The 23,750-nt window shown below is 37.3% G+C and overlaps 2 protein-coding genes and 4 non-coding genes across 9 annotated transcripts in view; 3 read left to right on the forward strand and 3 right to left on the reverse strand.

Annotated features, from left to right (window-relative positions):
• The window catches only part of LOC118279367 (facilitated trehalose transporter Tret1), a 44,147-nt gene extending 30,899 nt beyond the window's left edge, over positions 1-13,248 (reverse strand). The window contains exons 1-2 of one of the 2 annotated variants that reach the window (XM_035599049.2): positions 13,173-13,248; positions 12,871-12,950 (exon numbers count right to left, since the gene is read on the reverse strand). The gene's annotated coding sequence lies outside the window, so the exon portion shown is untranslated. Of the gene's footprint in view, positions 1-12,870 lie in introns of both variants that reach the window. The other variant, XM_035599050.2, reaches the window with a different exon arrangement.
• Positions 1-23,750, forward strand: part of LOC118279065 (uncharacterized) — a 595,270-nt gene that overhangs the window by 307,511 nt on the left and 264,009 nt on the right. The window contains exon 25 of one of the 3 annotated variants that reach the window (XR_007705938.1): positions 1,740-1,749. The exons of the other annotated variants lie outside the window; for them this stretch is intronic. The gene's annotated coding sequence lies outside the window, so the exon portion shown is untranslated. Of the gene's footprint in view, positions 1-1,739; positions 1,750-23,750 lie in introns of those variants that run through there. 3 annotated transcript variants of the gene reach the window in all.
• On the reverse strand, positions 7,013-7,084 carry Trnag-ucc (transfer RNA glycine (anticodon UCC)). The gene has a single exon. It is a non-coding gene; the product is annotated as a tRNA-Gly (tRNA).
• Trnag-ucc (transfer RNA glycine (anticodon UCC)) lies at positions 13,522-13,593 on the reverse strand. Its single transcript has one exon. It is a non-coding gene; the product is annotated as a tRNA-Gly (tRNA).
• On the forward strand, positions 19,633-19,704 carry Trnag-ucc (transfer RNA glycine (anticodon UCC)). The gene has a single exon. It is a non-coding gene; the product is annotated as a tRNA-Gly (tRNA).
• On the forward strand, positions 21,877-21,948 carry Trnag-ucc (transfer RNA glycine (anticodon UCC)). Its single transcript has one exon. It is a non-coding gene; the product is annotated as a tRNA-Gly (tRNA).

A 23,750-nucleotide genomic window follows, 5' to 3' on the forward strand; every position in this document is an offset into this window, starting at 1 on the left:
TGCTTCAGCACATGTAATTTGGCGTTGGAGAACTTTTTAACAATACAATTTTAGTACTATACGAAGAGGAAAGATTTTTGATTGCTTATTTGCATTATAGAGACTGAAATTTTATTGTTAGACAGATTTCAAAAATTCTTTGGGAATTTTCTTTTTAAGAAGCAACATAACTGTGACAATTGATAATTTTAATAGATTTGATTTCAATATACTAACTACTACATAATATTTACAAATAGAAGACTGATAAACTAAAAAAATAAATGTTAACTATTCACAAAGCATCGAAAAATTCGTCCGCATCGACATCAATGGGAAAAGTGCCCAGAAGGCTGGTACCATTGCCACGTTGTATGGCAATGCTTATCCTCAGACCGAGGAACAGACCAGTCTTCTGGTCATGTGATACGTGGACCAGGCGTTTACAGATATTTTTAAATAAACTACGTACAATACTGATAATTTAATTTTATCCTGAAACGATATCCTGATACGGTACGCGTTACAGGTTGGAGAGCTTTAAATACTTTGTGTCAGAGATTCCTAGAAAACATTATCCTACTTAAAAACCTGAATAACATTACCTTTCATTTCAAAATCCATTAAAACAATACCTTCGTAAAACTCGAAATTCCGTGAAAACACGCACACATGCGAGACAAAAAGCTGAAACGGATCAACATTAACACGTACTGGATTAATCGAGTGAAATCCAGTTGAATCCGGTTAAGTCCGGCTGTCCGGATAATAAAATGACCGAGCCGGTGTTACCGAGTATTGGACTCGACAGACGGATAATTGGCGGATAATGGAAAAATAGTAAAAGGTAGGTGAAGGTATTTACGTAGATACAATTTTGTGTTTAATGTCTAAACTTAAAAAAGATATAGATTATCGATCACGAAATCAACTAAATAAAGGTTTCCCCTTTTAAAAGAGGAGGGAGTATCAATAGCCTCGTTTGCCAGGATAAGTGGAGAACACAATTAAGTCACCGAAAATGTTGAAGATACTTCTGCCCCTTCCTCGAGATCTGAGGGCTTAGTATAAGTTTGGTACAACGAGAGTCCGTTCGGCGTTCTGATTAGTCGGTTCATTCGCGCCGACCAGTTTTTGTTCAACGTAAAGCAAACTCGTACTAAGAGTACTGTTCGCAGTATTTAGACATTCTTACCTGGGTCATATATCATCATTAACTGCTAGTTGCAAGTCATAAGAAGGATTTTTGTAATCTCCACGTTTGACAGGCAAACTGGAGATCGCAGTTTAAAAGGCTCAAATTTTCCAAAGGGCATTGCTACCCGGTCTTTGTGAAAAGTGGAGTCCTTTTATTTGGCCCTTATGACACTCGAAGAGTAAAGGTAGTAAGATATAATTATGTATTATATTATCACACGGCTTATATCCGGATCTAATGTGAAAATATAAATACTATAAACTACAAACGAAGTCACAGGTAAAAGCTAGTTCAGCAATATCAATACAATCGAATTCAAATTGACATTTCAATCTGTCAATCTATCAATCTACCCGATTATATCCGGATTTTAATGCGTTCATACGATTGAGTCAGACAATGGATTCAATTTTACATATTAATAGATTTGTAAGCGGGTGTAACGTATTTTGTATTTTTTTGTTTTTTAATCCGTTTTTATTTTTGTTTGATTGTATTTTCGATGAGATTCAACCTTTGTTAATTTTTATGAATATGTTTTATATTTGGTTTTCATTGCGACAATATATTCGGGACTTGTGAACAACATAATTGGGTTTGTTTTATAAATATTCAGTTTCAGCAAGTCGAATAATTTTGTTCCATTAAGTGTTTGACGTTCAGGTTATAAAAGAGGTAATGTTAAATCTTTTTGTCATAAATCTTTTTAGATCTACCTCACTCCAAGCCATGTTAAGCTTTCGATCGAAGTCAAAGTCTTTACCTCAATTATTCTACCTACATATGTACATACAATATTTTGAACCACATACAATAGGGTAAATGACTGATTTGTATTTTAATATCCGTGTTGTATATTATTTTAAAATATTAGACGCGTATTTTTTATTTTCTTAGGGAAACAAATACTTTCGAAAAAACATAATTATGTCGATTTGAAATATCGCGTGCCGTTACTTCTAGGTACATTTTTTACTTAGAAATGACGTTTTTGCTCACACTCCTAAACTTTGGTTCGTTTTATCTAAGTTTATTGTTGAAATTTTATCATAACGTAACTGACGGTCTTTAGATTTTTAATTTTCATACCCCGTCATCATCCCTATTGTCAATTATTGAATTGATTAAATGGAATATGCAGAAACCTACCACATCTCAGTCCATTTCCCCAACAAAAACAATAACTCCTTAGACAAGACAGCACCGATGTTATTACACAAGTATCTCCCAGCAAGCATGTTACGACGTTACCGTATTATTGCCTAAACACAATTTATACTCTTCCACCGAACGTGTGTCTGATCAAATCGAATTCACGTCAACTTAGACGGAGGGCGGCGGTCTTGTAGTTGAGATATTGGCACTCGCGGGTCGTGAAATAATGCTGTAGGAAAGACTCCTGTTTTAGTAAGACCTTGTAGTGAAAAAATGGTTTTAAGTAACGGTTGTTGATGTTGAAATGTATTGTTCTTTATTATAATAAAATGGGACAAGATGAGTTATCCTGTTTTGTTTATTAGCTTCGCTGAGGTATCTTGGGGTGCTTTTTCACCAGAGATGTGTTATAGTACGTTGCTGGTGATATGTATGACTTCCACTAATCATAGTAGTGGTGGAAACGGACTTAGCCAAGCTATATTTTTTATTAAGAAGGATGTGTGCCATGGATATGTGCTATGGAGCCATTCCCTACTATCGAAAAATCGCACACTGAAACTGCGCATCTTCCTTGCAAAACTACATAGCACATCTCTGGTGGCAAAATGCCCGTATTAAACGTTTTTAATTAGCGAGTAATGAAATTAATAAGACATAATTACAATAAGACAAGACAAAAACTTAAAACCTACAATTCTACATTTTATGCAATGTAAAACTACTAAAATTCCGAATCAGAGACTCATGAACTACCAAAACGACCATTGAACAGAAGGACATTAAAAAACACTAACTTAAATCCACGTCCCACCCACAACCATCAATACTGTAACTTCATCAATTTCTAGGAACACTCAGTAGAGACCTATTTTGGAAATCTTGCCATCAAGGTCTAGGTACATGGAATGATAAATGACGTCAGATCCATCACAAAGGGACCTTGGAGCCGCACCTGAAGCCTGCCGGTCAGTTTTTGTGACGCGACCCATTACTCAAACGTCCACCGCACCGAAATGGGAATTTGATGAAACGTCTCAACGTTACCCGACTCTAGCTTTCCGTTAGTTGTGATTATAATTTACAAACAACTCGTGTTTTCGTTGGCTAGTTTCCTTGGAAGAGGGGCAGAGGATTGTATGATAATTTTGATGAGGTGGCTATGGACTAGAATACATTTTGACCACCCCTCTTTATTGTCATGAATCAAATCAAATGGATCATGGATAACCTTTGTTTAAACAAAGTGCATCAGGCAACAAGGCTATACCTTTTTTTAAAAAGGGATAATCATCTAATGACTTCTCTTCGCCTTAGGCAAGGTGAGAGAGAGTGTCAGACTCTTACTGACTAAAAACCACCCCGTTCCTACTCCTGCTTTTCAAACCAGAGCCCCGATGACCCGCTAAGTAATCCGCAGCTAGTCGGTATCAGCCTTACTGGGTCTAATTTTGATATGGTAGTGATAGAATACATTTTTGATCCCTTTTTTGTTATGGATCAAATTAAAAGGATCACTATTGACTATATGAGTCGTCCATTGCTAATGTTGATAGACTTCATCACTGATTGTTGATGTAGTAGATAGTTTACAAGCAACTAGCTTTATAATGGGTTTGTGTTTGTAAGTTTACTTGGTAGAGGATTAAATCATAATATTTGGGTTCCCAAACATTTATCCTCGTCTCGACTGAAGCGTTATTGACCTTGAACTAGCAAAAATGATTTAGTCTCGAGACACATTAGATAGATACCTTCTTACGAAGTCGTCATCTTGGCAGTTTGATTACAAATACAGAAAGATTCATTTAACATTTTCTATTTTCATAGTAACACTAACATTGGTAACGATTAATTCCCCAACACCCAATACATCATCCAGAATCAATAAACCAAATAACCCTGAACCTTCACTCCACACCTTTCCTTCCAAACCAAACAAAAAGCTTTAAAAACCATTTCTCAGGAACAACAAACAAAAAGCAATCATTTCCATTGGCGTAATTAATTACAGCGGCCATTAAACAAGCCGTGACTCCATTGTTATCACTTTTGACAAACAAAATACAAGTTATATCGATTGGAATGGAATATTCGTGTCACGTTCCCATTGTTATTGTTAGGCTACTGTAATTATTTCAGAGGGACAGGGGCGAATTACATCTAGACAGCGCCCTGGGTAAACCGCTCATTAAGGAAGACACATAAGTCTTCATAGAGAGGTGCCACAATAGGTGATGCACCATAGGGGCTCCGGGGATAATTTACTAAGAGGACCCGGTGCCTCCTGCAAGTGCAGATGGTGACCACCGGGGAGGTTTTAGGAAGGTAAAAAATTTCTTTTTTTTCGAAAAAGCTAGGCGTCTTTTGAAGGTTTCTCCCGTTAACAAACAATAGCAAGCACCTCATAAGTATTCCTAATTTGTTTTGGCATCACCGTCATACTATGGGCAGTTATGAACGTCCGTCTCGCGGCGCCCCTCTTAAATGAAATCAATAAAATAAGACAAAATGTCGCCTTACTAAAGTGCGTGAACATAATGATGGATTATTTATTACATCCAGTTATAATGTTATTAATTAATCATCAAGAGGATCATTATGGAGAATTCCAACTGTGTAGGATATGTTAACAGTTAAACCTGGCGCCCTGGGCACTTGCTTAGAGTTCGAGTTAGGCCCTATTACGGCTCTGTAAAGGAAAATTTCATTTCGTTAACTTTTGCCAGGCAATTCTGTTGATGTGTCGCCGTCGTGAAAATGTTTGGTTTGTCGTCGTCCGCGGCGTTTTGTGTTCGGTTCGGTTATACTTTGATTATTGTACAGTCTTCGGTTATTAAAAGGGTGTATTGCCCTTCTGAAAATGAATTTGTTTAATCTAATTTTCTTTTATGGAAAGCGGCTACATGGTGCGGTTGATAATACTAAAAATTACTTATAAGAATTAATGGTTGGTTCTAGTCTACTCTCTCCGTGAGTATTGTAACTGACTAAGAGACTAATTAGAAGTAGGTACCTGCTCTGCGTTCAGGATACTGTGATCTGCAACCTGCTTGCAAAGCGTGGCGATTATGGCAAACCTTCTACGTAAATCATTAGAATTTGACTATATTTTACAAATAATTAAACAAATCCTATTTTATAGCTAAACTTAAAACAAGAACAATTACTTATAACAAGTTCATAGGAAACTAGAGTTTTTATTACTGAAAGTTGGAACATTTTCGAGGGACCATTTATATTGGGGCATCAGCTGATCTAGAGTACCACCTGAGGCCTAAGTATTGTTACAACAACTTCTGTATTTGTAGCAATTTTAAATGTAATTTAGATTTCTTGTTTAAGAAAAGCGAATATGACTGGTGTATCTAGTATTTAAATACTAACAAACCGGCTTATCTTCAAGAGACAACGTAATAGGTTACAGCTGCATACTGCTTAGATGGTTACCGGAGCTCCGGCTCAAAGTAGAAGAAAGAATGGGGTATTTTTTGGTCTGTTAGGTCTGATGCTCTCTCTCGCCTCACCCAAGGTGGAAGAAGGTATTGGATGATTTTCCCCTTCAAAAAAAAAAATAACAAAGGCCTACTGCCATACACTAGATACAATTTCAAACTTAGTGGTTTGAAATTCTGGGTCTGGATTAGTATCCAGACCCATATTTTTTAAAACCGAAAATTTGAAACTTATTAGCTCAATTATGAATCAACCTTTAATTCCCATTTGACCAACGTAGTATTATGGCTTTACATAATACAATCCAAAGAAATACAGCATAGTTTCCATCACCCCCCGAATTTACAGCAAAAACCTAACGTTTCCAAAATTAGGTCACTAATTTAAGGAAAAACTTACTATCTTAAGTTGTGCCACCCCCAGTGGGAGGGGAAGGGTCACGAAATTGTGCGGCTCCCCCCTTTTAGGGGCTGACCGTTATGTAATTATGGCCGAAAAGGTTTTTTTGCCCTCCAAAAGACGGAAGGTTGTATAGTGTAATAATTTTAAGTGATGTCACCGTTTTTAGTGGCGTTTAGAGCAGTTTTTTTTTAATTAATCACGCATAGTTTTTGAGCTTTTAAGATATTATACTAACAATACAGTAAGATTATTTCGTTTTAAAACGATATTGTTAGTATTGTTAGTGTAGCATGTATTTCCGCAATGTAACGCCTGATTCTATTCTATATTTTAAGATATTACAAAAAAAAAACTCATTGTCAGTCCACCTTAATTATGTTTATGTTAAGTACAGAATACTACAGAGATGTGCTATGTAGCTATGTTAAGAAAATATAATAGCTAAGCTGTGAGACTATGTGACCGTTTCCACTGATACTAAGCTACAATAGCTGTGCGAGAAAGATGCGCAGTTCGAGTATACAATGTATCGATAATAGGGAAATCATCCATATCGGACATTTATAGCACATCTTTCCATAAAAGACATAGCTTAGCTGAGTCCGCTTCCATTCCATCAGTTCTAAACTGTGTTTACCACAGAATATGAATGATATTCATTATCATAGCATAGCACCCTAATTAATAGTAAAGCTATTTTTATTGAAAATGTCTCAGAGATTTAACACCATTAACCTCTCATTCTAACAGAAATAAACATAAACGACAGAAAAGAAATAAAAAGAAAATTAAAAAAAATTTTCTTACAAACTGCAAAACATATGCGTTGGCCGGGAATCGAACCCGGATCAACTGCTTGGAAGGCAACTATGCTGACCATTACACCACCAACGCATGTGATAGAAGACTTCAATTAAGCGAACACATAGCATTATCAATTAGAATGTTTAATCAAATGTTCTGTTATCACTAATTAGGAAGCATTGTTATCAGTGACCTATGACGCAAACTGTTTAGTAGAAAATTGAATATTATTTTTAAAGATGTTATTTTATTATTAAAAGGCATGAATGTGAATGATTAGCAAGCTGAAGTAGCAGCTAGCAGATCCCGTTTGTTGAAGAATTGGAGACCATTGGGACAAACTAAGTCTATTATTTAGAAGGTGGAAAATTATCCCATTAATTCTCCTGCCTTGGACGAATGTCAGACTGTTACTGATTAAAAACCACCTCATTCCTACTCCTGCTTTTCGAGCCGGAGTCGTAGTAAACCCGCTAGGTAGTCCGCAGCTCCAGATCAGGCATCAGCCCTACTGGGCTTCATCTGTGGTGGTCTGATGGCTCTTTGAGGCGCGAGCGGAACGCGACGCCCCGTACATACGGGTCTGGTTCTAGTCGGACGGCGAGCTACCCTTAACTGGAGAGACGTGATCTCCACGTCTAGGCGAATATAACGTCCACTAAGTAGATATATGATATTTGCTTGCTGACTGGGTGTGTAGAGCTGAATATCAAAGCCAGTGTTGATATGGAAAGCCCTATCTATATTCAGCAGTTGATAGAAACGAGTTGGTCATGACGATAATGCATGAATGTAACAAATAAGTTACATACTGATGTGGTTTCATTGTGAAAGACATATCAACTACACTGGCCCGAATAAAACTTAGGATATGAGGTAAGAAGAATAACAGCCAAATAACTAAAGTTAATCATAAACATTAGCTGAAACACCCACAATCGGAAAGCTAGAAAGTGATAATAATATACTAATGCCTTTAACATTTGCTGCCACGCAAGGAATGTGTGGTGACCTTTTCAAACCGTCCATTACCGAACTTAAGGAAGTAATAACAAGGTGGCGGTCATCAACCATCCATTAAACATTAACTTATTATGACACTCGTTCCACTAAGTACTGGGAAAAAGGTCAATTCCTCATTCAAAGAAACTTTATGGGAGTCTCAGCTTAAATTGGAAAAACCACCCTTAAAGCTATTAAATTAAGGACCAATTTGTTACATTACTGGGGAAAGTATGTACAATAGATTTTGGTACTTAAAAACATATTTTCTTTGTGAATGCATTTTCTGTGTGTAATTTACTGTCATTGTCTGAAAAGTATGGGATATTAAATTTGTCTTTTTTCAGCTTCATAGCTTTGTTATTGGTTGGAAATACCATGGCAATGTTCAATGAGGTCGATACCAGGTCAAGCAAAGTAATATGTATTGAGTTTCCTTGTATTTTATTGACTACAGGTAAGTTCCTTGTAAAAATAATCCTATGGAACTAATCAAATAAATTTTCTTCTTAATGTTTGACTAGAAATATTTCAACAAATATTATAAAGGCGAACGTAAGTCTGTTTGTTACTTCTTTTCGCTATAACTACCAACCAATCTTCATTAGCATAAATTATGAAGAAGTCCATCACATCATCAACCTAATTGACACTGCTGACCAAAGCCTCTTCTAGTACAGAGAAGATTTGAGCATTAATCACCACGCTTGCTCAATACAGGTTAGCGATTTCAAACTTACATAATTAGCCCAGGTTCCTTACCATTTTTTTTCACCGTTTGTCAGTGGTGTCTAAATTATCTTAGAAAATACATATGACTCGGAAAAAGTCACATTAGTACTTTGTAGGATTTGAATTCGCACCCTAAGCGGGCGCCTTAAAATTCCGGGCCACTATGACATCATGTATAAGTACATAACCTACTTCATACGAGAATAACTCACGGTAAAAACTAGTACCTAATAGATAAAGTGGCCCACAAGCTAGACTTCAACTATCAACTGGGAAGCTACGTGTCGAATACAAAATGTCGCCAACTTTTCACGCAAGAAATTGGTTAGTAAGTCCTGGTAACTGGAGTCTGAAAGTGGTAACTAGTAGAGCTCATAAAACCAGCGGACCCGTATCATACAGAGATTTACGACCGTCGTTTCGAGTAGTTAGGAGGTTGACAGGCTTCTCTTAGCTATGGGGGACTAATTAAATGTTAGAATTTTAGTGGACTGTGTAAAATAGGCAGCAGTTTTGTGAAAAATGTTGACGAAATGTGAAATCTTCAATCCATCTGCTAAGGATGATGTTTATGGCAAATCTTCTTATAATATAAAAATAAGTCGGGTTTTCCTTCCTGACGCTATAACTCCAGAACGCAAGAACCGATTTCTAAGGTTTTGCATTCGTTGGAAAGGACTTGGGCTCGGTGAGGTTTATAGCAAAGAAAATTTAGGAAAAATTTAAGAGAAAAGCAGAAAAACAGGGAAAATCATTGGTGGCGAAACGGAGTTCGCCGGGTTTGCTCGTACTTTTATACATATAGACATCTAAAGGAAGCCCATAGTCGAGCATTAAGCTGTAACCAACTGTTGATGATGAGATGATGGGACTGATTCCGTCAAATGATAAATGATATTTATTTCTGTAAGTAGGTTATAAAATAACACTTTTACACGTCTATATTTCAAATAGCTAGATGAGGCCGGCATTTCCTATCCGACTACTCTGAGAAAAAATGTCGAAACAAACTCAGAGGTCATAGCACAGGTCACAGTCTCTTTTAAAGTCCAGACAATGAAATAGAGGATAATGTGAGAGATGTCAATGATTCAGATCTCCAACCATTTAGAAATTTGCTCTGTATTACGTGGTAAAGCATTTTTGCAGACAAAACCACAGGCTCAAATTATCTTAGTAATAATTCAAACATAAGCCTTGGACGACCAAAGTTTACAAACTATGGTCCTTAAATGTAAGTTATAGCGATAAAAGGATAGTTGTAAGTGGTATTTAGGATCAACTGGTAACCGATCGTCGTTAGACCAAGTTCGAATGCGAAACTTTAAAATTAGACGCTCTCAACTTGCATGTTAGATACTTGGACTACATTAAGTATGTGTGATAGTGGGTGGTGAAGGATGTGTCTAAAATTAGGCTTAGAACTGTCTTGTACTTTAGACTAAAACTGTTATCACCAACCACCCCTAAAACATATTTTAACTAAAAGTTTTTTAGTGTGACATCTGTCTTAGCACTCTTACTTGTACTGGCTCGAAAAGCAGGAGTAGGAATGGAGTCGTTTTTAGTCAGTAAGAGTATAACATTCCCTCTCCCTCATCCAAAACTTTTAGGGAGGGGAAGACATTACATGTTACCTAGGGATCCCTTAAAATATAGATATTGGTGTAACCGGGTACACGTCTTAAGGACAAAATTGTGATTGTCAACCTAAATAAGAATAACGTATTAATCATGTAACGAAAATATTCGGAGGCTATTTTCAAGATAATTCCGGGGTTCACAACAAATGCGGAGGAAAATGGCAGATGACGGCAGTTAACTAATTAAACTATAGCCTCACTATAGTTACATATTACATACATACACTTCACGCTTGTTTCCCATGGGAGTAGGCAGAGACAGTGGACTGCCAATTATAGTTACCATACAAAAAAATATAAAACATTCAAATCCATTTCCTAAGATCAAGGATCTTCTTGATAGAACAATACTACCAAAACATACCTAGAAATTAAGACCTACTTTTTGGCTAGCTTCAACGAACACCAAGACTTACTTTCATTTATTTATTTATTTTACACATCATGTACATTTATATAATGGAGGACTTAATGCCAATTTGGCATTCTCTAACAGTCAACCTTAGGGTGATACAGAGAGACAACAGTAGGTGTGACTTTTCTTACATTTAATTTTGATCTTTCGATTGACAAAAAGACGCTCACTATTCGAGTTCTCCAATAGATCTCGAACTTCTATCATGAATCACTGTTAGGGAAACTTCGTTACCTTCCAACTTTTTTGTTTGGGATCAATACGTATGAATAAGTAAGTTTTGTCCTTTGAAAGGAGGTCGTGTACCAAATGCTAGGGAACTCACTGTGTAGGGAGAGGTCACGATTATTTTTTTGGTCCTTGGCTACGAAGATTTTGTTTGAAAATGTACAATGAGTATCCTGGGACCTGCGTAATATAATAGAGGTTGAGTTTATTGTTATACTCCAAGAAATTCACTAAAACACAAGAATATTTTTTTAATTAAAACCCAATGTCCCAATCTAAGAATTTTCTCCTATGTCGCAGGTGTGTTTACAAACACATTATTGCCATGTACACGTTATTACCAGAATGAGAATTTTTGTGCTTGACCAATACAGGAATAACTCGAAACCTATTGCTTACAAGTCTCACTAGTTTGCTTAGTCTCACTCACTAGTGATCATCTACTAACGAGCCAAATCTGAAATCTTTTCAAAAAAGATTCAAGAGATCACACTCGTCAAGAAAACCACATAAGTGTGCCAATGCCAAAAAGTGTCAATATAAGGACCACAGAGAATAACCTAAAAAATGCCTATCGGTACAAGGTACACATATTGAGTTACACAAAACCAGTTTATCATGGTCTCACCCCGTATGATCACTTCGCACATTCTGCGGTCAGTTTATACTGGTTTGTCTAGGTTGATATGTAGTCATGTAGTACCTCTATAGATAGATCTGTGGCGTTAGATATCGTTAGCTTATCTTGTGGAGCTCGTAAAACTGGATGGGATGCGGTAATAGCTCATAATGGCTGTCGTAGACGTACAAATACTAGGTTTAGTTAAAGGTTTAGGTATCACTCGGTATTGGTCGTGGCTTTGCTTGGGCTGAAAAAGGTGGATTTTGGCTAACTGTTATGGATAACTATGTACAATATTGGCTAGGCGAATGTATTCGGTGGCTAGTGTAGCGGGTTTGGATCATGAAACTATATTTATGTGAATTTGATTAGTGTCTTATGTATGTTTTTATTTGTAAATTCACCGAGTTTAATTTTAAAATAATTAAGTTAAGATTAAGCAAAGTGTGTGGTTTAAACATGAATTTAAAATATCTCAATTTCTACAGAAATTATCGAAATACTTGGTTATACGGTATGGGATAACCGTGGTTGTTAACAGCGTACTATTTGGGGACGACTTTGGAGTTGTTGATGTACTAAGACAACGGTGACGGCTTACCATTGACGGACCATAAGCTTGGTTGCTATTAATAATATACAATGTAAAAAATTGTTTTCTTTATTGAAATTAATCTGCCAACGTTTGGTTGCTAATTGGCTAAGCAGAAAGCGATGATGCGGTCAATTAAAATTTACTTAACTTAAGAGAATTACAACAGACTATTTTACAGTTAATTTACTTGACATTTCTATAAATAGCCTATCAATCCACTATACGTGGTAGATTCCATTATTACCCTTATTTCAATGTATAAAGTAAGCATCTAAACGTTCACTTAAATTAAATCATAATTCCTTATTACGAAGACCAGCTTCTGATAGAGCTATCCATCAATATTACACGTGTTTGACCTACACTGGCTGACATAAGCGCCGTAATAATTGCCAGAGCGGTGCCAACTAATTGACTAATAACTATTAAATCCAATTAAGACATTACTAAAACGAAAGCTACAAAGGAAACAAAAGATTAAAGTGAAAAGCAGGTGAAAATAGAAGATATCGGAAAAGCAACCCAGTGTCAGATGAATAAGAGTTAAAATATAATTGTGGAAATGTGGAAGCTACAATCTAAACTAGCAAGATCTCGCTACATCTCTTGCAACAATCAATAACTTTCAACTAAACTCACTTGTTTCAACTCGTCATAATCCACAAAAAGGCATCCCGAATTGACGAAATTACGTTTCACACTTAGCCGTAAAACATTATCTAGAAAAATAACAAAAAGAAAACGTGAAAAAAGGGGAAGGAAACATTTAGGGCAAAGGAATTTTTTGGTTGGTACAACAATTCAAAACATTCGTCGCCTAAACCGCTACTGCAATGCGCTTATTGCTTCAGCGGGCTGGGAATATTCATAGAGAACGAATTTATGTTTAAAATGGGAAAGGACAGAGTATCTGTCAAAAATAATTTGATAAATTGAATTACTTTTTTGGTTATATTTTTTTTCGCGGAGCGTTGCGGCTCCCCGCGTGTGTACGGCGGCGCTGAGCCGCGTAGACTGGCGCCGCGCGCCCCTGCGTCCTATACCTATGTGTTTACATCTTAAATGGGGTTGCACAGAGTAATGCGGAGTTCAGGCTGTACATTGCCTTGCTCCGGCGAAAAGAGCAATCGTATTCTGAAGTCCTCTTGACAGTGAATAGAAGGAATGGGTCCATTATGCAACTACTCTACGCTTTTGTCCCATACGTTTTAGGATCTCGCATTGTTCTTAAGCGTCTAAACCTCCTTTAAAAAAACACATATAAAATAATCTTGTTGTTACAAAAAAATATGCGTCGGCCGGGAATCGAACCCGGATCAACTGCTTGGAAGGCAACTATGCTGACCATTACACCACCGACGCATGTGTTTGATAAGTTCAAATCGTAGTTCACTTGATTAAGTTATCGTTCTTATTATTTACACAAATGTTTTCTTTACTTAGTTTTGTAGGTACCTACAGCACATTGAGCAGTTATGTAAATAAACATGTTTAGTCTCGACATTTAAAAAGAAATAGATATCGAGACATATCAGTTATGAAATAAACCTATTAAAGACATGCAAAAGTCTTCAAGGACGAATTCCCTGAAACGAACAGTTTCAGAACATATCAACCGTTTCATATCCACACAGGTTATAATAAAAACACAGTGGATCGACATCCAAGCTAATATAAGTTTTTAAACTGACATGGTCACTAACACTAATATCAGAACTTAAGACAACAACAAGCATAATTATACTCCAGTTCATCCGTGATCATGGCGGTTGCAACAGTGCCGAAATATCGGAAACTCATAGACATAAAATAAAATAAACATGGTAAATATCCCGTCTTAAGTTCTAATATTAATCCAGGCTAATACTAACACGTACCATAACTATTTTAACTAGTTCGTACCAAAGGACCGAAAAAGGACCAGAAATTTTTCGCACCAAACATTTATCCCATCGCCTCTGTCCCCAACTACTCTGTGTAGCAGGCCTAAGGTCCGGTATAAGTATAAAATATAAAGCTCGGTCGGATGTTATTATTGCCCGTCGCGATCCATTGCCGCAGATCTGATGTATTAACTTTAACACCAACTGTCCTTGTGTACGCATTAAAATATATCCTTCAGTAGTTATTGTTGAACAAATTGTTCATGAAATTTTGTGTGGCTATCGGTTTATTGATGTGTCTTGGATATATAGAAGTGGTGGTGTAATAACTGAAACTGATGAATTTTGATGAAGCGAAAGAGGTGTGTAAGAACCGTAGCAATTGACGTTCCATTGTCTCTGCCTACCCCCATGGGAGACAGGCGTGAAGTTATTGCAGTATGCATGTATGATGGCTGCCAGTGGATACGCCCGCGTTTCCGTGGGATAAAAATATGTTATGGCTAATTTAGCTTATACCCTACGGGATATTTAAACGGGGAATTTTCACCATATATATACGAAATTTTACCAAAATCCATTCGATAATTTCAGCGTGTTTGGTAGGCAAATACCCAAACAAAGAAACTTTCATATTTATAATAATTTATTGTTATTTGCGCTTCCTATTGTGGTTGCAGTTAAATTCTAACGAATAATTTTTATAACAAAGTTCCATGAATACATAATGAACTATTCAACATAATTAACTGCTGTATTGTAGAATTCATAGAACATCATAAAACTTACGTGTTTTCCTAGAAGGAAAACATTTTCAAACCATATTATGATGTGAAGCAAATACAATTCCTGAAAAATTATCATGACTTCTTATTATTCTTATGTCCATTCCAAAACCGCTACATTATCTAACCTTATTTTAGTTTTTATTTTTTATGGCAAAAGCCGGCAATGGGTAAGTAATCGCCGACACCAATGGACACCCAAAACACCAGAGGCGTTACAAGTGCCTTACCGGCCTTTTGGGGATTAGGAATTTAAGGATTGTAGGGGAATCGGGGATTGAGAAGAGGGGTAAGTGAGCCTCCGGCAACCTCACTCACACTACGAGATACAACGCAATCGTTGTTTCACGTCGGTTTTCTGTGAGGCCATGGCATGCTAACCGGCCCAGCAGTGTGCATGCAGTAGCATGGCTCTCTCACACTTTTATTAAAAACATTTCCCATCCCAGGAATCAAAAGGAGGGTGTAACTAACGGCTCCACAAAAACTTGACCTACTTTACACGTTTGACCTCAAAAATCCAGAAAAAAGTGAAACAAAATTAATTATCTCATTTCGAGCATGATGGATAAATTAAAAGAACCAACAGATTAGAGAACTCGCGAACTTTATCCGTAGCGAATTAATCTATTTGGTAATTATAACGTTAGTCGATATTGTGGCCACGAGACCAGCGAGTTAACTACTTTATGTGTGGGAGAGCCATGCTTCGGCACGAACGGGCCGGCTCGACCGGAGTGATACCACGGCCTTACAGAAAACCGTCGTGAAACAAACGCTTGCGTTGTGGATCGTTGTATGAATGTGGTTACTAAAGGCCCAACAACCCTTAAATTCCTAACCCCAAAAGTCCGGCAACGCAACGCCACTGCTGTTTCGGGTGTCCTTGGGCTGCGGCGATTACCATCGGGTAATCCATATGTCGTTTACCGGCTTATCCATAACAAAATAAAACCTCGACAATACGAGGAACTTGTTAGATAATACAAAAATTTAAAATAACTTGGTTTTACATAGTGTTTGTATGAACGACAAAGTTATAATGAAAATGTTTTATTTCTTAAAAACTAATAATGATATCTTATCAAACCAATATTCTTACAGGACCAATTCTAAAGAATTTTTCACTTTGGAAGCGTCTATCAACGCGGGCGAAAATCTACCGTTTGTAGCTGTTTTAATCAGCTCCATCTTGGAGTGCCCCTTTAATTTTTAAATTTATTATTTTTTATTCAAAATTCTAATAGCGGTTACCGAAATACACCATCTTACAAAGTTTCAACTATGTAGGCCCAACAGTTTCGGAAATAAATGGCTGTGACATACGGACGTGACATGACGAATCTATAAGGGTTCCGTTTTTTGCCGTTTGGCTACGGAACCCTAAAAGCAACAACAAACTGGGCGCTTGCCCAGTTTGTTTTGTTATCGCTAACAAATACCAGAGTCCAAAATTACCAAACTACTAATACAAATATCCCTCTCCAGTTTTCAGTCTTTTTATCCCAAGTTTCTTAGAGGACTCAATTCTAAAGAATGTTTCAATATCCACGTGGGCAAAAAGCTACTGTTTGTTGCTGTTTTAATCGCTCATCTTAAGGCCGCACTCTCAAGAAAGTTTGAGGCGATTAAAAGCATAATGAATTATTTGATCTCGAGTTATTTTTGGATTGAGAATACTTGCTTTAATTGAGTTATCGTTCAGTTTACTTAGATGTACAGTTTAGTTTAACTGCGTAATATCTTAGGGAGCTCTTTAAATTAAAACGTGTCAAAGTATTTGCCTGGTTCAAATCACATCATCAGTCTATAAGTGGTCACTCCTGATCAAAAGCCTCGATTCTGACACGAACAACCCTTGAGCATTCATCAAACGCGCTTGCACAGTGTGGGTTCGTGATTTCAAACTTATAATCAGAAATTATAAGCCCAGGTTTCCTCATGAAGTTTTCCTTCACCGTTTGTTAGTGGTGTCTAAATCTAACTCGGAAAAGGTCACATTGGTACTTGGGATGTTGGGATGTTTCGAACCCGCACTCTCATGCATAAGACGCGAACTGCCTGGTTGCTGAACCACTCTTCGCGGGTGCGATTGCCAAAAATTTTCACTCGAGTGTAAAGTCTAAAATCGGTATAAAATGATTCAGGGTAGAAAGCTCAGATTTATGTTTTACTTGTAGCAAGAGCTTAAGAATTAATGTCCACAAAGTATTGCAAGGGTCACACTATTTAACACAATCCTATATAGGCCTCTTAACATACACAATGAAGAGTAAGCAAATAGGTACATGAATACCTCGGCCGAGAACTTTAGGGACTTGACTAACTTGTAGTCAAGAATACAACATGTTAATGTAACCGTTTCAAATATGGTACATCACACAAAGACTTGCTTCGTGCGGGAATTAACCCGCTACATGTTGTACTACAGGAACTGTGCAGTCAAAGTCAGTATTGGTCACTTTGTTGATCATCATTTGACTTTAACCCTTTCTTGATTATGTGGCCTGCCCATTTCCACTCTTATCTCCTCTCTTTGAGAGTGATGTCCTGAACCATAGTTTTTCTCCTGATACTAATACGTTCCTTAGTCTGTACTAATACATACAATACACAGCGGTAGGGTCAATTTATACGCACACATTACTTCGGAGATTTTAAAATTCCGACGAATTCGCGCGTCTGCGAACAACGCTTCTACTCTGCGCTAGTATAAATTGACCCTTACGCTGTGGTGTTAAGGTTGAATTTGTTATGTATTGTGCAGTTTTGGATAGACGCTTCAATGAGCTTCGCCTCTGTGCTAGTATAAATTGACCCTTACGCTGTGGAGTTAAGGTTGAATTTGTTATGTGCAGTTTTGGATAGACGCTTCGATGCGCTTCGACTCTGCGCTAGTATAAATCGACCCTTACTGTTTCTAGATTAACATTTCCAGGTGTTAAGTTAGCAACTTGACTTTCGAACATCAAAAGCTTCACTGACCGACAATTTTGTTTTGACGTTTCAAATTGTTTTGGCTTTGACTTTCAAAGCGCACGCTTTACAGCTGGTTGCTATTGAAGCCAGCTTGTTGAGCAAACATCAGGCGTATCAGAACTAAGCCAGGATTACTGCTCTACCACAGCCGCCTAATGACTTGTTATAACGGGTGGCGATACGTCCTGTGACGTCATAAGTGTTGTATACAGGACGGTTCTAAATTTTGCGGTTTCTCTCGAAGGTTATTGTGGAAAGCGCATTTGTCTTATGTGTAAACTAGCTTCTGAAGCTGTTTCACCCTTATTTTTGTAAGATAAAACTCTATGAGTTATTCCAGACCATAATAACCATACCGCTGTTCCAAATTTAATTCCGATCCCTTCAGCCGTGATTGATTAAGATACAAACTTACAAACTTGTGTGCTGTGCAGAACTTTCTATGGCCAATCCTTATCATAAATTACCCAATAGAATATGTGCATTATAGGAAATCACATGATCGACTGTAGCATTTCAGTCTTCTTGACCAATGCCAGGCATTCAATTCTTTAGGATTGATGTCTCACTTCGATGAGTTAACTTGATAGAGTCAACTACATTAATATTTGTCATACACACCAATACACAACAACTACCTACTCACCGAATTTAAACTTGGAACTAAAATAAAAAACAAAAGAATATACAACCATCTACTTCATCCAACCTCAGTAACCAACACACACACAAAATAACATCCATCGAACACATTAACAGTTTCGCTTCACCCTCTATATCCCCCCAATGTTTTCCTTGGCCGACTGCGAGTAATGAAACAGCCTGTACACAGCAATAATACATCAAGTTAGCAATATACCGACTCCCGACTTCACTCGTCTGTTTATTTGTCTTTCTACGCACACTTCGCAACTAGACCGTGTGACGAAATACCTACATTATGTATGTTTATGTGTTTATTTAGGTAGTGACTTTCCTTTGCAACTTTGTGTTGAATTAGTGACAGTTGCTATAAGTTAGTTGGGTATTTAAAGATCCGGAGCTGCGGACTACCTAGCGGGTTACCGGGGCTCCGGCTCGAAAAGCACTAGTAGGAACGGGCTGTCTAACAACCCCATTCGCCGAAAAGTCATTGGACGAAAAATCATCCCTCTTCAAAAAAAAAAGGTATTTAAAGATATAGCTAATTTTACCAGACCAGCAACACAGTCTATAAATGGCCACTGCTGACCAAAATCCTCTTCTCACACGGAGAAGGTATCTAATTGAATTGAATTGAAATTGAAGGTAATTAATTGTTAATGCTTGAGCATTAACAATTAATTAATTATCATAGTTATCTACCAGAAAACCTAAAATTAAAATTGGATAAACGCCTCCGTCTTAAGAAGAAATTCACCAAAATGCTTGGGAAGTGTTTATTTTTAAGTGAAAAACTCTTACTGACTAAACACCACCCCGTTACTATTCTGGTGAAGCCGCTAGATAGTCTGCACCTTGGAAGAAAAATTATGAAAACTAAAAACCTTAAATAAACACTAGATAGATACCTACTACTAGTATTTATTCCAATCAAAAGAATTCTTGGGCAAAAATGTATGACTTATAAAACCACCTGATTCCAATTAATGTCCTATTGTAATGAAAACAATTGACATTCAGTTCAATCAAGTCTTTAATTGAAAACACATTTCATTTAATAAAGTTTTCAGTTCAGTATATTATAGTATGCTATTTGGGGGACACTGTCACATGCGTTGGTGGTGTAATGGTCAGCATAGTTGCCTTCCAAGCAGTTGATCCGGGTTCGATTCCCGGCCAACGCATACTTTTTATGTTGCTAAACTTATTGCCTGTTTTTACAATATTTGTTGAGATTGTTACTGTATTAATCTTGGTTTCTTATGTTTTTCTATAGATGTATACCATGATGCAACTTTCGGAGACCTGCGTTTATGGGGTATGCAGAAGATACAGAGCTTCATCTATTATGATCCTTACATAAATACTTCTTTAGCTTCCATCTCATTCGTGTATCATAGATATACCTTCCAAACCTTCTTCTACAACCCCAAGAAGAAGTAACTAGATTACTTCCAGCTTTAATATAAACCTTATTAGACACAGAATACATACCTCTCCGAGACGGAATACTTGTCGTAATCCCCACGCTTGGCAAGTCCACTTGAGGGTTGCAGCTAGATCACCAAAAGTTTAGAAGAAAATGCTGCTGCTAAAAACGTTTCCAGACTCTCAGACATTTCGCAACTGAGGAAAATCTTCCAATGACTTCTCCCGCTTTGGGTGAGGCAAGAGAAAGTGTCAGACTCTTACTGACTAAACACCATCTCGTTCATATGTACTCCTGCTTAGAACAAAAGAACCCCGGAAATCCGTTAGGTCGTCCGCAGCTTCAGATGGTTTAGATGGAAATGGTAACTTAATTAAAGAAAAGTTTAAATAGCTGTTTAAGTTATACCAACCTCCAATTGTCTATGTGAAGATACAGTAGAGTCCGTTTATAATGACATCGAAAGGAATTGACAAACACGTCATAATAAGCGGACGTCATACAAAGCGTTATGTATAAATGAAAATCTTTTTTATGTAAATATGTATGTATTAAGTATTTTAATACAGAAACATAGTATATTTGCATATGTGTAAGACCATATTAAATCAAAATCAAAATTGCACGTAATCAGCAGATTATTATAATAACACATACAAGTGTATTTTTTATTGTAAGTAATCTGTAATTTTTGTCTGCTTTTGTTTCTTCATTTTATTGTAAAAACAGACTCTCACACTATTGTGTATAGAAGACATAGCTATGGTCAAATTATCATTTTCAATATTGCTGTGGACAAATCGTGATAATAATTGAGTTAGATTAGAGAACATGAGTTAGATTCTCCATTTTCTAATCTGCAGATTATTGCACCTTTCTCCTCAATTGTAAATGCTTTGCGACGTTGAGATGACATTTTTTCCACAATAACAAACGAAAAAACAATGCGTAACCTTCAACTGTCAATTACTCACTGAGATTCAAAACAAAAACTAGGCACGTGCCGAACGTCGTCGGGAATTAACGAACATTATTGAAGGTAAAGAATCGTGCCGGTCATTATAACCAGACATAATTTATTAAAAATGGGTCATATAAAGCGGCATGTCACTGTAAGGGAAGTCATTATATCCGACTTTTTTATAAAGAGTTTTATATAAAAACCAAACTTCGTCATGCAATTACGTTATAATAACCGGTTGGTCAATATAGGCGGAGTCATAATAAACGGATTCTTCTGTACTTTGAAATCTCCTGAGCTTTCTTATCTACTGTTTATATTGTCATCTCTTTCCGATACACTGTTTGCTACATATGTCTGTCTCAATCATCCCGTGCTACTGTTGTAATATATCGATTGGTTGGTAATGGGTTAAATGAGGTAGATTCCATGAGATAGATTCAAAGATAGATCTTAAGTTAAGGAGGTAAAAACTTCGACTATCGCGTGTTCACAGACTCATCTGCAAAACCAGGGATTCTCTCCATAGTCATAGTCTAGTAAGAGGACCCGGTGCTTCCTGTGTGCACAAGTGCACACGGTGGTCACCGAGTTATACGTAAAGGTATAAATCTAACATCCCTTACTCAACTCTTGTGACTGCCAAGGGAAGAGGATGGTGACAAGTGGACTCTTTATAGTCCCTTTTTATGGTGAAAATTTATTCAATGACTTCTCCCATCTTGGGCAAGGCTAGAGAGAGTGTCAGACTCTTATCGACTACCAAAAACCACGTGGTTCGTACTCCTGCTTTTCGAGCCGAAGTCCCGGTAATCCGCTCCGAAGATACTATCTACATACAATAGAGAGAAATCTAGTAAATGTGAAGGTGAAACCACAGGCGAAAAGCTAGTGTTTGCCATATGGTTATATGGCTATTACAAATCAAAACACTTGTGTCGCCCATATTTGGTATCTAATACACATGCGTTGGTGGTGTAATGGTCAGCATAGTTGCCTTCCAAGCAGTTGATCCGGGTTCGATTCCCGGCCGACGCATATTTTTTACTTCAAGCTAACTGTTAAATTATTTTGTTGTAACTTTATTTTGATATCTTGGGACGCGTAATCTCATGTGTACCGGTCAGATAAGTGCATCACAATCGCAGTACCGGGGCATCGGACGATTTGCTTTCGTTACTATGACAACGGGACACAAATAGTGCAAAGGGATTTTCACATTCTATAAATGTGTATTGAATGCTACACAGTCTTAGGGTATTTTCCATCAGAGATGTGCTATGTAGCTATGCTACGAAGATGTAATAGCTAAGCTGTGAAGCTATGTGACCGTTTCCACTGATAATAAACTATGTAGCTGTGCGAGGAAGATGCGTCTATAGCTGGATATGGATGTGTGTCCATAGCACGCATCTATACATAGTATAAAACAAAGTCGCCCATTTTGTCTGTAGTCCCTTCGTATGCATAAAACTTTAAAACTACGCAACGGATTTTGATGCGGTTTTCACTAATAGAAAGAGTATTTTCTCCGACAGGTTTTTATATATAATTGAAATACATTGAAACTATATTAGCTGAGTTATAGCGATTTATGTCCAAGAAGTCAGAAAAAAATCTAATTGAAGATTGCATTTGTGCGTGCGCCGCTTATACCGTTGGATACAAGTAAGAACAATGTATAGCAAAAACATTGGTCTTTATTAGTTCTACAAAAAAGTCCGCGATGACATATATCCAGCTTTTTTATTTAAGTCACAAAAACTACTTTTCTGTATTAAAAAAACATTTAATTCGTTGGGTGATGTTTAACTGGTGATATAACCAATAATACATATATCCTTATCATAATAAGTAAGTTCATCATCACGAGCATTTAATTTAGATTATTTTTGCAGTTTACAGTGTGTTATTTAGACATATAGTTTAGGAGATATCACGATATTAGTATTGCGGCACGGTACGGGCCGGCCGCGGCGGCGGGGGCAGCGTCCCTATAAATAGCGCGTCGGCGGCAGCGGCTCCCCATCACCTGACGCAGCCACATGAGCCTCCCGCCCGCCCTAGCTAGGGCGGGGCGGTAGTGGCTCCCCCACCGGACTTGACCACGCGCCGCTACCCGCCTGCTGCTCGCCGGGCCAGCCCGGCTTGAGCGCGGCCGCTAGCGGCGCTACTACACGGATATGACATCGCATCGGGCCCCTCGCGGGGCCCGACTACTCCAACCCCTCGCCCGCAGTTGCGGGCAGCGACTTGAAATCGCCGAAACAGGCCTCGGCCTGGATCGCGCGTCCTCGCGCCCCCAGTCGGGGACGTAGAGAAGACTTCGAGAGACGGCTCCCCATTAGCACTTTGAAATTGGAAGCGATCGGACGCGTTTATTTATCGCAGCTCTTTGAGAAAAATAAAACGTGCTTTTATGCGCGACAACAATAATTGTATGATAATAATAGGTATTGTATTCTAAGGTTAGTATTAAATCGCATTTATTTTTGATATTTTCTATTAAGATTTTGGTTAAAATTTAAAGTTAGGTCAATTTAATATTAGGGAAATAATTAAAAAAAAAATCGTAATTTAAGGTAAGATAAGTTCAGAAAAAGAACTTAATAGAATAGGTAGGTACACAACGTTAATCTTCTAAAAATTAATTGTTTTAAGTAAATAAAAAGTAAGTAAAAGTAATAAAATGTAGAATGTAAATAATTTAAAAAGTAAACAAGAAAATAATAGTTAGATGTATATGTATAACAAAAGTAGGTAAGTACATAAAAAAAAACAAAATATATAAAAAAACGGTACATAAAAAATAAATAATATTAAAAAGTAGGTACTACGAC

The sequence above is a fragment of the Spodoptera frugiperda genome, chromosome 14, assembly GCF_023101765.2.
Source record: "Spodoptera frugiperda isolate SF20-4 chromosome 14, AGI-APGP_CSIRO_Sfru_2.0, whole genome shotgun sequence".
In the NCBI taxonomy this organism is placed as follows: Eukaryota; Metazoa; Arthropoda; class Insecta; order Lepidoptera; family Noctuidae; genus Spodoptera; species Spodoptera frugiperda.